Genomic DNA, 14,055 nt, shown 5'->3' with positions numbered 1-14,055 from the left:
TTGCGTTGAAATGAACACGTTGATTACGTATCTACGAAGGCCCAGAAAACCTTGTGGTCGCTTAGAATAAATGTGCTTAATGCTACCCAGGAAGCAAAATGCCTGGCATATAAAACTTTGATTCGACCGTTTATGGAGTACGCAAAAATTGTGTAGGACCTATACACTTCATCTAATCAGTCTAAGCTGGATAAAATTCAGCGGCTTGCTGCAGGATTTATTTTTAACAAATATCGTCGTTCTCACTCTCCTACCCAGTTATGTGAACTTGCTGAACTTCCCTCTCTAGAGTCTAGAACTGAGTATGACCGTTTGAAGTTTCTTTTTCTTATTATTCATGGCCATGTTAAAATTGATAAAGATGACTATTTTCATTTCTCTCCTAGTAACTATTTTCGGCATCGCCACAGCATGTGTATCTCTCCTCCTACTACTCGCAATGATTGTTTTGAATATAGCTTCTTTCCGAGAGCAATAAAACAATGGAATCTTTTATAAGACTCAATTGTAAGAACGTCATCTATACGCGACTTTCTTGAAAATGTCAAAAGCACATGTGTACGCATACCATAACTCGGCCAAATGTTAACACTGTAATCACCTTGGCGTTGTATTACATGCCGTCTTTTCCATGACATTACTATCAGTGCATTCCCCAAAATGTACATTTATTTTTTTTCTTTATCCTGTAAATATATTGTTGCTTGTATTGTCGCCTACCACTCCTGTAAAAGCCTAAAGTTGGGCTGACAGTATCAATAAATGAAATGAAATGAAAATAGAGGAATGTACTTAACGGTAAAACAACTTCACCCTGACACACAGGTGGAACCGTTGTCTCTTTTCAACACTATCTGGGCAACAGGAGACATCCCATTGGCATGGAAAGAGGAGATTGTAGTCCCTGTCCTGAAACAAGGTAAAGATCCATCCTCTGTGGAAAACTACTGGCCCGTAGCGCTCACAAGTCGCTTGTCGCACACAACATGGGGTATTGATAGGAAGTGTGTTATGAACCTCTAGAAGATACTTTGAAAAGCTTTGAAAAAAATTATAAATCGCAGGCTGTTACATTTTCTTAAATCAAACAAGCTACTCGACCCATACTAGTGTGGTTTTTAGGGAAAGCCGATCGACGACAGACCACCTCGTTCGCATTGAATCTTATATTCGAGACGCTTTCATACACAAACAGTATTTTTTTTTTCTTTCCGTATTTTTAGATATAGAAAAGGCTCACGAAACGGTATGAAATATTGCGCGGTCTATCAGAAATTGGCATACGCGGGAATAACACTGTCTTTCATCTGTCCAGCTACATGGCATTTGCATATTTTTAAACTCTGGCTAAAGTTATCTGAGACACCCTGTATATCTAACCAGCATGCCATTATACGCTGGCTGCCTGGCCACAGAGGCATCGAGGGTAATGTGCTGGCAAAGCAAGTGGCCACTTCAACTACATCGCACGCAATTAAACCTACCGTCGCTGTCCCTTCCGCAGATCTGAAACCTTTCTTGCGAAAGAAACTGCGAAGCCTCTGGCAACGCTTGCGGCACGCCGAAACAAATAACAAGCCTAATTTGATTAAGCAACAGTTAGGTTTATGGCTCTCCGTAACGAAAACACGACGAACTGATGTTCTAGTCTGTCGTGTCAGACTAGGACACAGATATGGCACCTCACAGTTTTGTTTTTTTTTCTCATTGCTGATGAACCACCACGCTGTGGTAGATGTGGTGAGAGGCTGACCGTTCTCTACCTCCTCCTGGAGTGTCGAGAAGCCTGAACAGAGAGAAAGAAGCGTCTCCCTCTAGCATACCACTATAATGTCCCTCTCCATCCCACTATATGTTTCGTGGTGAAAAAGCGCTATTTAATATCAAAGCAGCCCTCAGTTTCTTAAACGATCTCGTGCTACATGTTATTAGCCCAATAAATTCGTCGCGTATTTTCGCTCCAGAGGATGCCGCTGTGATCGTAGTTTTGTTAAGTTTTGTACAGCACAAGCCTCCAGGTCCTTGCATTTCTAGGGCCTTGTTAAGGCAGTAGTGCTTCTCCAAAATATTTGCCTCCGACATATTTTAGTGTACCATCATTCTCTCACAATGTACCTTTAGTCTCCATAGTACATTTCATTACCCATTACCATAATTTTATTTCATATAGGTCTTACGCACTTTACAGCGACCATTCTTTAAGCACTTTTCAGCCGCATCACATCCACTTCGCGTGATTGGTCGCTCCACTTAGAACTCATTAACATTGGCCTGGCGGTCATTGGCCATACTTAGCCCTTGCTCCACGAAGCACTGCATTCATCATCATCATCTCGTTCTCGACTTTGTAAAGTGTCGCGTCTGAGAAAGCAAATGTTAACGACCCGTCGCCTTGCTCGCGCAGTCAGCAAGAATATGTTGTTTCTTGTGCGTGACGCGTCTCGTTTGCTTGCTCGTAACTTCAAGCCACTGCGCCGTGTCCTTTTGAGACCCCTTGAACATTATATTGCCGTTGCCTTCAGTCTTTTGCAAGGTTAGCTAGGGCGCCGTTACTTAACACCCCAGACATGATGTACGATGCATGCGGAACTCTGTGAAGACAATTTAACCATATTCTTTAAACCAGCTTTCAAGAATATTGACGCTAATTTGGTATAGACTTTGTGTCATGACGGGCAACGAAAAGCAACCATGAGGTGCTTTTCAAAAACCTTAAGATCTCATAAATATCAAGTAGGCAGCGTCAATTAACGCCGTAATCTACCACAGGCAGTTGCATATTAATCATTGCGTTTATGCAAAAAGAAAAACTAATTGTTTACCCTATAAAACATCAGGAGGCGGCGGTCATGTGGCATTAGCCAAGGAACGAAACCTGCTAGAACTGGTCACCGTCGGGGCTGAAGTCTCCTCTTGAGACTCAGAGCAGACCACTGAACGTTGGTGTTTTGTTGTTCTCAATACAAGTAATTTATCCGTGAACAATAAAAAAACAACCCTTTGCTTCAGTAGCCTGCACTGCGTCACAAGAGGAGAACTCAACCACGACGGTGCCCAGAACAGCGTTCAAAGTTCTCTGGCAGCTGCTGCCAATTGCTACAGTTACCTTGTCCGCGTAGATGGAGATGCTGCTTCTGGCATTTAGCAGTAGTAGTTAAACAAAATAAATTATTTTCCACATACCGAACATGTCAGGCAGTAATGAGATCTGACTTGAAAAGCGATTCTGTGTCCCACGTCTCTTCAGGTCTTGGTAGGATATGGAGCGTTACGATATGAAACCGTATTTGTTCTATCGAGGCATCCTTGACGAAAGCTAGCTATACACAAAATATTTCAGCGTCAAACAAGCAGACTTGAAGGCCAACGAATCTCTTGCACCTCGAAGAAGATATTCAATATGGACTGCTGAGACTAGATAAGCTTTAGGTGGCGCGGTCGTGCATTTGGCCGCTCGATGTGGGGCCGCATTCGAAGCTAGTGCTAGGCCCAGGACGTCATGCAAACGTCTGGGCTTTATAAGGTCTGAACAGGTTCAATTTTCATTCACTTGTAGTGCGTCGCCTAAGCTGTTGAGTTCAAAATTAAATTAGTGAATCTTAGTTAATTAGTTTCTCAGTCGAGATTAATACATATATACTTACTGACGACGCTCGTTACGACAGACCTGGATAATCCAGCGGAAAAGGTATGTTAGACCCGAAGTCCACTCAGTCCAGAATTAGGGCCGCGGTAGCCTGAAACACGACGGCAAAGCTTACAGTGGAAACATTCGAATTCACCACCCCCAAAGAAAGCAAAGGCCGTCATTTCCGCCAGAGAGGTGTTTTCGACTTCTTTTTCGATCGTCAGGGGCCATTACTGATGGAATTTGCTAAATCTTGAAAGACTATCAATTGTTTCCGATATTGTGAAACGCCGGATCGGCGGCGTGTCGCAATCAAGAACAAACGACGTGGAAAATTGACAAATGGGGTCCTCTTGTTGCGCGAAAATGCCCGTCCCCACGTCGCTGATGTGGTTAATACAAAACTGGCAACATTCAATTGGGAAACGCTGCAACATCCGCCACACAGTCCAGACCTGTCGCCTTGCGGCTTCCATATTTTGGGGCAATTGAAAAAACAGCTTAAGGGAACCAGATTCGTGTCGGACGATGACGTGAAAGAGTAAGTTACAGATTTTTGAAGCAGCTACCAAAGGAGTTTTATGAGACGGGAATCACACGACTCGTTAGTCAGTGGGACAAATGTCTAAATGCTCATGGAGACTACTTTTAAATAAAGTATCCCGTTTGTCATATACTCCGATTGGCTCACTTTCATTTGACTCGGCCTCGCATATTTTGCAATGTTCTTGCGTTTTATCTGTGCTCTCTGTAGCGGCTATAATTTCGGTGCAGTTACTCAGAATACACGAACGGTCACAGCTGCTCCTGCGCAATACATTGGAACAAAGGACAGCGTCATTGAGGTTTTTCCCTGGCCGTCGCATATGTACAAAAATGCAAACATGGTTCTTGAATAACGAACTTTCATTAAAATATTTATCAACTAATTCATTTCACGGCCTTTATATTTTTGATATTGGCGGCATGCACTGCTTTGCTAGTTTCGAACTGATATATAGTTGTAATGTTCGTGTGATATTTTATTTACTTATTTAACAGACAAAAACATGAAATCATTGGTATTAGTTATTCTGGTGCAATTTTTGGGACATACGAGTACACTCTTTCATGAAAAAATACATATTGTACTTGTTATGACAGTGCGTAGCGTTCTAGAATTTGTTTGCAGCATCTTTGGCAATGACAATGCAGTTATTATTCATGTATTTGATCCCTCGAGAAATTGTTTAAGAGGAAGCTTTAGCTCGGGGCCAACTCCTACGCGGCCTATTTAAATACACGTAAAACACAGAAACGCTTTTCTCACATAATCCCTGGATCGCATTTAATGCAATTTGTTGCATTTGAGAGAGAAAGTTAAATTCTAGTCTCTGTTGGAAGCAAAATTTTGATTTAGGGTTTGTATTTTGTTTAAAATATATTAAAAAATTCGAAAGTCCGAAAAAAATAGAAGCACGACGTTTACAAACTAGGAACTCTGCATCAAGAACAGATATTGCGGTCCTGTAAACGGCATCTATTATAACAGTCAAAGCGGGCAAATTTGGTATGTCAATTTGTATCTTGCGTGAACTGCTTACGTTGCGTACAAAGATTCTGCAAAAGCTGTATTTCCATTATACTAAATTTTTTTTGAGATTCATGTGTAACACATCAATTTTTCCGCTGTAGATGTACTATTAGATGCAATTCACGGAAGTGTGATATCATTTTTCATTGTTGAGTTAGAGTTTTAAACTTGATAATTTCGTTTTCTGAAAATTTGTGATTTTGGCCAATATTTAAGAAAGAACTGACAACTTAACAAAAAAAAAAATTCGAAACCAACAGTCACTAGAATGTAAGTTTCTCCTTTAAATGCAACAGACATTGTCAAATTTGGTGCAACGGTTGCCTAGTAAAACGAATTATCCTTTTACATGTATTTAAATAGGAGCACCAGAGCTAAAGCTTCCTTATAAGGAGGAGGCCGAGCGGCAGTGTGAGCCCACCCCGAACGAAATCTCTGGCTACGCCACTGCTCGACACATGTACTGCCCCTTTGAGAATCAAAGTGCAACTACCAGTGGCCAGGAGCACACCACCGTCAGTAGCACTATATATATATATATATTGTACTGTAAAATAAGGAGCAGTGGGGGCTAGGAGAGAGACAGCGACGACGAGAAAGAACAGCCTTGTTTCGGTGCTCGGTCGGCTACACTACCTCTCGCTGCGTCAGCGTTCTAGTCGCGAACGTTTTCTGCTCAAAGTGCTTCGCGACATTTGGTGGAGGTGCTGGGATTATCTATATATATATATATATATATATATATATATATATATCAGTGGCGTAGCCAGAAATTTCGTCCGGGGTGGGCTCACATTGCCGCTCGGCAGTCAATGCACCTTTGACGTCAAATGTTTATAACAACATTAAACCCACGAACTTCCTCAATTGAAAATCTATAGCAGAACTTTGGAAATGTCAATGCACCTTTCAAATCAAAAGTTTGAGAACTTTATATCCACAAAGTTTCGGAATTGATATCCATGCGCTCCATAGATTCCGCGGCCTCCACGAGATGCCGCGGCGAGCCCGTTCGCCATCAAAACGCCCTTGAAACTTACTGCTCGGATGGAGCTCCTTGCGTTATGTGACTCCCGGTGCATAGGCATTGCCACGAAATCCAGCCAGAGTTCGTAATGTTCGCTGTAAGATGTCTTTTCGAGCGTAAAAAAGACATTCTCCAAAAATCCAGAATGATTTCCGGCGCCGGGGGTTGCTTTGGTCACCGGTGCATGGACAGCACGAAAAAATGTCGGGGGGGGGGGGCTGAAGCCCCATAAGCCCCCCCCCCCTGGCTACGCCCCTGATATATTATATGCACTTGTAGGTTGAGGACGCACGTGCGAAAAAAAACTATGCTTTATTTCTCATGTTTGCCCCCCTATGCCATGCATGTATTTAAGCACAACGCCTTACCGATTCATTTATTTCTTGACGAAGACCAGACCTCGGTTTAAATGTAGGAAATAAAGCACTGTTTCTTTTTTTCGTACGTGCGTCTTCAACCTACAAGTGCCTGTTCAACTACAGGATCCTGGCAGACGCTCATTTATATATATATATATATATATATATATACAGTTACAAATCATTTGTGTATGCGCCGACATTGCAACAGAATACACAACTAGAATACGCTTCATCCACATGGTCACCATATCAAGATTATCTAATCCGTATGTTGGAAGCCGTTAAGAATAGGGCAGCCAGATTCATCTCTGGCAACTACGACTATCATTTGAGTATTACCCGAATAAAACAAGACCTTGCATTTCAGTCATTAGAAGATCGCCGCGTCATTGCTCTTTCATGTCTGTTTCGCAGGTACATTTACAGTAATAACTTTCACTGTTTGCCGCTTCATGCTCCTGTGCGCACATCTCGACGCATTCACAACGCACTGTTAGTTTATTAGTTTCATGCACATTCATGGTCAAACACAGGCATTTAACTCATCACTACTACCTAGAGCCGTTGCACATTGGAACGGCCTCCTGGATCACATTGCATCCATCTCCAATCGTGAAACATTCCGTTAAAATTAAATTATGGGGTTTTACGTGTCAAAGCCACTTTCTGATTATGAGGCACACCTTAGTGGAGGACTCCGGAAATTTCGACCGCCTGGGGTTCTTTACCATGGACCTAAATCTAAGTACACGGGTGTTTTCGCATTTCGCCCTCATCGAAATGCGGCCGCCGTGGCCGGGATTCGATCCCGCGACCTCGTGCTTAGCAGCCCAACACCATAGCCACTGAGCAACCACGGCGGGTAAGAATTCCGTGATAACCTGAATTCGTTGCGTGTTAATATTGTTACGGTGAAAAGAAAGAAAAAGGCGACATGTACTAGAGGAAGACGAAGACTGACCGTTGCCTGAACGCCATATACACCAGTTGTAAATATACATTATTTTACACTCGAGGGCCTGCTTTCTTCCTGCAACAATATTGTATAACGATGTTCCACTTTGCTATTTTTCTGTCATGTAATTACTGTTGCCCCCCTTACTCAATGCCCTTCAATGGGCCTGTAAGGTAATGTGAATAAATAAATAAAAAATATTTGGCTGCGTGAAGAAGACAAGACAGAAGACTCTGGGCGAGCTCTTGGTCGGCCATACTGTGTCGACACGTTATTGTGGTGCAGCGTAAATGCTTTAATCTTACCCTTTCTACCTTCGTGTAGAAACACACACACGCATATACACACGTGTATGTGTGTTTGTATGCGCGTACCTCTACTATGTAACTGACTTCCATACACTTTTTTTTTTCGCTTTAACACTCCCAACGCTCGAAAACAGAGCAGGACAACATAGAGGGAAATTGGCGACGCACAGTGCAGAAAATTTTCCAATGCTGCAAGCCCTCCTGAGAAGGCAGAAACAATTAATGAGGTGTAGGAAAAAAGAAACTGAAAGAACACACACACAAACACAAATTAGAGTGACAGTGCATGTCACTTTTATGTACCTCTACGACGGCCATAATAGTATGGTGAAACTGAGTATCAAATTCCTCAATTGAATACTTCGATTTCGTATTTCGAACATTCTGGCACCCCTAAAATACCCACGTCAGGCACCTTGCACTTTGTTGCCTGCTTGGTCCACATCCATCCACACTAGCGTCTGCCTCGAGCCCCGTTCGTACTACCAGTTTCTTGGATCTGCATCACCATCATCGTTTCCGGACTTGCGACGTGTTCATAGATCACGATCCAGAGCATTTGTTCTTGTCTTCATCTCAGTCTACGCGTCACCGCATCACCATATCCATACGTATACGTGGCCAATTAATCAAGGCGGCAAGGCGAAGTGCAAGCGCAGTAGCAGAACGGCTACCAAGCTGCGACGCAGGAATTGACGCAACTCAAGGTCGACGAGCACACTATATACATGTGCATCCAAGTGTGACTTCTGTTGCTACAGCAATCATATGGACACTCCAGGCGAATTTTGATCGTCATCGAATAAAGTTCAAGTGCGAAGAGAATGAGCCAGCTGCCCGGGCGCTGTACACTGGGGATGTATTCTACGACGATCACTTTCGGCGATACTATATCGCCTTCGCGTGACGTATGGCTCAACCAGCCGATCAGCGTGCGCCTGATGGCAGAAGCGATCATCATCATCATCATCATCATCATCATCATCATCAGCCTAGTTACGCCCACTGCAGGGCAAAGGCCTCTCCCATACTTCTCCAACTACCCCGGTCATGTACTAGTTGTGGCCATGTTGACCCTCCAAACTTCCTAATCTCATCTGCCCACCTAACTTTCTGTCGCCCCCTGCTACGCTTCCCTTCCCTCGGAATCCAGTCCGTAACCCTTAATGACCATCGCTTATCTTCCCTCCTCATTACATGTCCTGCCCATGCCCATTTCTTTTTCTTGATTTCAACTAAGATGTCGTTTACCCGCGTTTGTTGCCTCACCCAATCTGCTCTTTTCTCATCCCTTAGCGTTACACCCATCATTCTTCTTTCCATAGCTCGTTGCGTCGTCCTCAATTTCAGCAGAACCCTTTTCGTAAGCCTCCAGGTTTCTGCCCCATATGCGAGTACTGGTAACACACAGCTGTTGTACACTTTCCTTTTGAGGGATAGTGGCAACCTACTGTTCATGATTTGAGAATGCCTGCCAAACGCACCCCAACCCATTCTTATTCTTCTGGTTATTTCAGTCTCATGATGCGGATCCGTGGTCACTACCTGCCCTAAGTAGATGTATTCCCTTACCACTTCCAGTGTTTCGCTACCTATCGTAAACTGCTGTTCTCTTCCGAGACTGTTAAACAGTACTTTAGTTTTCTGCAGATTAATTTTCAGACCCACCCTTCTGCTTTGCCTCTCCAGGTCAGTGAGCATGCATTGCAATTGGTCTCCTGAGTTACTAAGCAAGGCAATATCATCAGCGAATCGCAAGTTGCTAAGGTATTCTCCATCAACTTTTATCCCCAATTCTTCCCACTCCAGGCCTCTGAATACCTCCTGTAAACATGCTGTGAATAGCATTGGAGATATCGTATCTCCCTGTCTGACGCCTTTCTTTATAGGGATTTTGTTGCTTTCTTTGTGGAGGACTACGGTGGCTGTGGAGCCGCTATAGATATCTTCCAGTATTTTTACATATGGCTCATCTACACCCTGATTCCGTAATGCATCCATGACTGCTGAGGTTTCGACTGAATCAAACGCTTTCTCGTAATCAATGAAAGCTATATATAAGGGTTGGTTATATTCTGCACATTTCTCTATCACTTGATTGATAGTGTGAATATGGTCTATTGTTGAGTAGCCTTTACGGAATCCTGCCTGGTCCTTTGGTTGACAGAAGTCTAAGGTGTTCCTGATTCTATTTGCGATTACCTTAGTAAATACTTTGTAGGCAACGGACAGTAAGCTGATCGGTCTATAATTTTTCAAGTCTTTGGCGTCCCCTTTTTTATGGATTAGGATTATGTTAGCGTTCTTCCAAGATTCCGGTACGCTCGAGGTTATGAGGCATTGCGTATACAGGGTGGCCAGTTTCTCTAGAACAATCTGACCACCATCCTTCAACAAATCTGCTGTTACCTGATCCTCCCCAGCTGCCTTCCCCCTTTGCATAGCTCCTAAGGCTTTCTTTACTTCTTCTGGCGTTACCTGTGGGATTTCGAATTCCTCTAGGCTATTCTCTCTTCCACTATCGTCGTGGGTGCCACTGGTACTGTATAAATCTCTATAGAACTCCTCAGTCACCTAAAGTAATCGTCGCAGAACATGTCCCCTGAAGGTGTGAGGGTGAGCCGAGGAGGGTATGGTAACCATGGTGGCTTCATGCGCGCAGCTTTCCCGCGCCCATAACGTTGGAGGTCACGAGATCGAGTGTGTGCCTCCTCTAGCCCGGCTGCGCATTTCCAATTGCTAGTAGGTACAGCGGGGCGTGGCACTTGCGGAGACGACGGACGTTTGCGCCCATGCGCGAGTAAGAACAGATGCGAGAGAGGAAATCTGGGGACTTTTGCTCCTTGAATATACGACTCTGCCTAGGCACTACAGAGGAGTTTCTTAGCGCGTGTTGTATGTGCTTGTCCCTAGGCGCGCCGGCAGAAGTCGCGGAGCGCGGTAGTGCTGAACCTTGCATCGCAAGTTTGCGGCTCGACGCAATTATATTTATTCAATCGCGTTGTTTGCTAATTAAAACAACGTGTCATTATCTCGCATTATTGGCGGCGCCTCCAGGACACTAAAGCGGCAACGGGGAATCGGGGACATCAAAGCCGGACTGGTCCGTGGGTTGGGGCTCGCAGAGGCCTGCGCGTGCCAGGGGAGTATAAGATCGGCTGTCCGCGATTTTTTATGCGAACAACCCCTGGCACACTTCGGCCTCCGCGGCCCCAACCCACGGGCCGCCCTGCTTCCAGCTTTGATCCCCCCCGCTATAGCTTGGGTGCCCCGGAGATCCTGCGCCGCCTGCTTTAACATAACCTCAGGTGCTCTCCCGAGACCTCGGTTTGCCGGTTACATGTACCCTCCTGGAGCAGTGCTTGTAAAAAATGCAATCTATCGCCGCGACTAAGTGACCCGCGACTTATACAACACCAGTCAGAACCTTGCCCCTTCAGTGGCAGTGATCACCAAATGGGGCGTCCGTGCACACTGCCTCACCGCGCGGCCAGTCAGCGGCGGAGCGTAAACAAACTCGACCCCCCTCCGCCATGCCGGGCACGCCTAGGGACAAACGCACGCTACCCGCGCAAAGAAACTTCTCCACCGTAGATCCTAGGCAGAGTCACATATTCAAGGAGCAAAGGCCCCTAGATTTTCTCTCTCGCATTCGCTCTTACTCGCGCTTGCGCAGGAACGTCGAGCGCCGTCAAAAGCGCACCGCCCCGCTGTACCTACTAGCAATTGTAAAGACGCAGCCAATGGCTGCGCTGGCTGTTCGCGCGGTTGAATGCAAACGCGGCCCGCTGACATGTTGGGAGGTACGAGTGTGAATCAGCCTTTGGCCATATTCTTTTATAAGCCAAAATAAGGTACATACAGCTAATTACAAATATACATACTATTCTACATACCTTACACTATATTTACATATAGTCCCCACACCGGATCAGACATTTGTCCCATTGCAGCACTAAATTTGAGATGCCCCTGTGGTAGAATTTGTCTGGCTGACCGTGGAACCACCATTGTACAGGCTGTGCTGGCTTCAGTGTTGCACGTGGATCCGTCTCACACTTCTCAAAGCGAGAAACCTTTCCCCATTAAGTGGGTTACATTTCCCTGTGGATTTCGATGGAAGTTTGTCCCTTGCTCTATAGAAAATAAACAACACTTCGTTCCTTGTACGCCATGGACGCATGAAGCCCAACTGCTATCTTCAACAACTGACAGCAGCGCCGTGCTGCAGAGCTACCAGCAGATAAGGCCGGGCCGGTCCAAGAAAGCCCCCTCCTGGGAATGGATATGTTGACTTCACATTTACAGCTTTAATTTGGCAAAATGAAAAAAATAGGGGCAAAGACTTTCTAATTCGCCCTCGTAATTGGCAACGCGTACCTGGGCCCCTGTAGTCATGGTGAATGGAGAGCTGAAACGACTGGTGGCTTCATGCGCATTGTCTTCCCACGAGCCTAGTGGAGGTCGCATAATCTAGTTAACACACGCCTAGCTGAACAGCTTGAATGGCGAAGCGAATCACTTGTTCTGCAATAACGGAGCTCCTTGTCCCATCCAACATAGCGTATATCCTCTCGTATACAAAGACGAGTGCTCGCAGTTCTTAAGGGACACTGAAGAGAAACAGGATTTCCTCTGTATCACCAAACTACCCTTCTACAATATAAAAAATGCCACTCTTACCACAATAAGCTGCTTGGCAAGCCAGAAAAAAGCGCAATAACAAAAGTCAGGTGGCGATGCCCCCTTGAAATTCCTGCACCAGACCACTGCGACATCATGGATTATTGACAGCGTCTTCCAAGACCTATTAATTTATTTAGTAGTAAATATAGACTACATTGTGTTCTAAAGGAATAAAAGATTAAACACGGCGAGTTTCTGGAACCTTTACTGAGCTAACGTGGCCTAAATACAAAAAAAATACCATCTTAATATTCGTGACATACCAGCGTTGGCGATTCGGCATGAAATTCAAAAACAAACATTCACCTCCATTTTGTATTCTAATAATCAACCCATAATTTCGAAATTAAGAACAACAGTTTTCAAAGGAAGCATTATCCATCTAAACCAACTTAGTGTATTGCTTTAGTGTCCCTTTAAAGTGCGATCCCCTTAACATGCAATCTACATGCATGTCTGCAAGCACGTGACACCATGCTTTTAAGTAGCAAGTGAATGTTTATGCAGTTTATGCAGCCTATGAAACTACTAACCTTACTTTGCCCAACTGTCCAACACTTTGCTACCACTATCAAAACTTGAGCTCTTCGGGTGAAACTGCGACTTTTTACATGCACCAGTCTGTTACTATTCTGCGCAACCGTTTTCATACTTTCTTTCCAATTATATTCTGTTAAATCTATTTGCCCGAAGCTAATTAGAGATGCACCAAGAATGTCTGCTGCGATTGAAGGTGGGTGTGAATTAACATGTGGGGCCGAGTACAAAATATGCGTTAGCATCCTCACCCAAGCTCCTCTCACAGCATCTGTTTTGGCCTTCAGGGTACATCACCTCACATCTTCTGGTAGGCCGCTGAACTGTTAGTTGCACAGAGGCAAACCATAGTTATGCATCTGGGTGGATCCAGGCCTATGCATTTTCTGAAGTTTTCAAATTACGAAATGACCGCACAGCTTCGTTCTCCTAACAGACAGCAACATGTTGTTTGAAAACTACAAGCCAGGATGTGGTACTTTGTCTGAAGCCTCAAATCACGATTTACATGCTCCGAATCTCGAGGTTGTGCAATCACAACCGGTCAAAATACACTAAATGGGCGCCTATAGCGGCTTATCAACACTGTACTAAATTTTGCATGAACCTTCGCATAAGCTACTTTGCAAGGGCGTTCATTTTGAAAGAGACGTTGCTGCTGAACAGAGCTTTACAAAAGTAAAGAAGCTCCTTGCATCGCGAAAAGTACTGCAAATCAGTGACCCGGCGCTCCATGTTATTGTGACCACAGACGAGTCTGCATATGGCCTGCGCGCAATATTGCAACATACTGATGGGCCACACATACAAACTGTGGCATTTGCATCCCAAGCACCGAGAGAGACGGAGTGGAAGTACTTGGCAGAGAACGCGAGGCTCTGGCATGCCTATGCGCATGTGAGAAATGGCACATTTATCTCCGGGGATGATCATTCACTTTGGTAACAGATCACCAGGCACTAGTATCTTTGCTTTCAAC

Source organism: Dermacentor andersoni, chromosome 11, assembly GCF_023375885.2.
Source record: "Dermacentor andersoni chromosome 11, qqDerAnde1_hic_scaffold, whole genome shotgun sequence".
Taxonomy (NCBI): Eukaryota; Metazoa; Arthropoda; class Arachnida; order Ixodida; family Ixodidae; genus Dermacentor; species Dermacentor andersoni.
The sequence above is the reverse complement of the archived record's forward strand: the minus strand, read 5'-3'. Positions refer to the sequence as shown.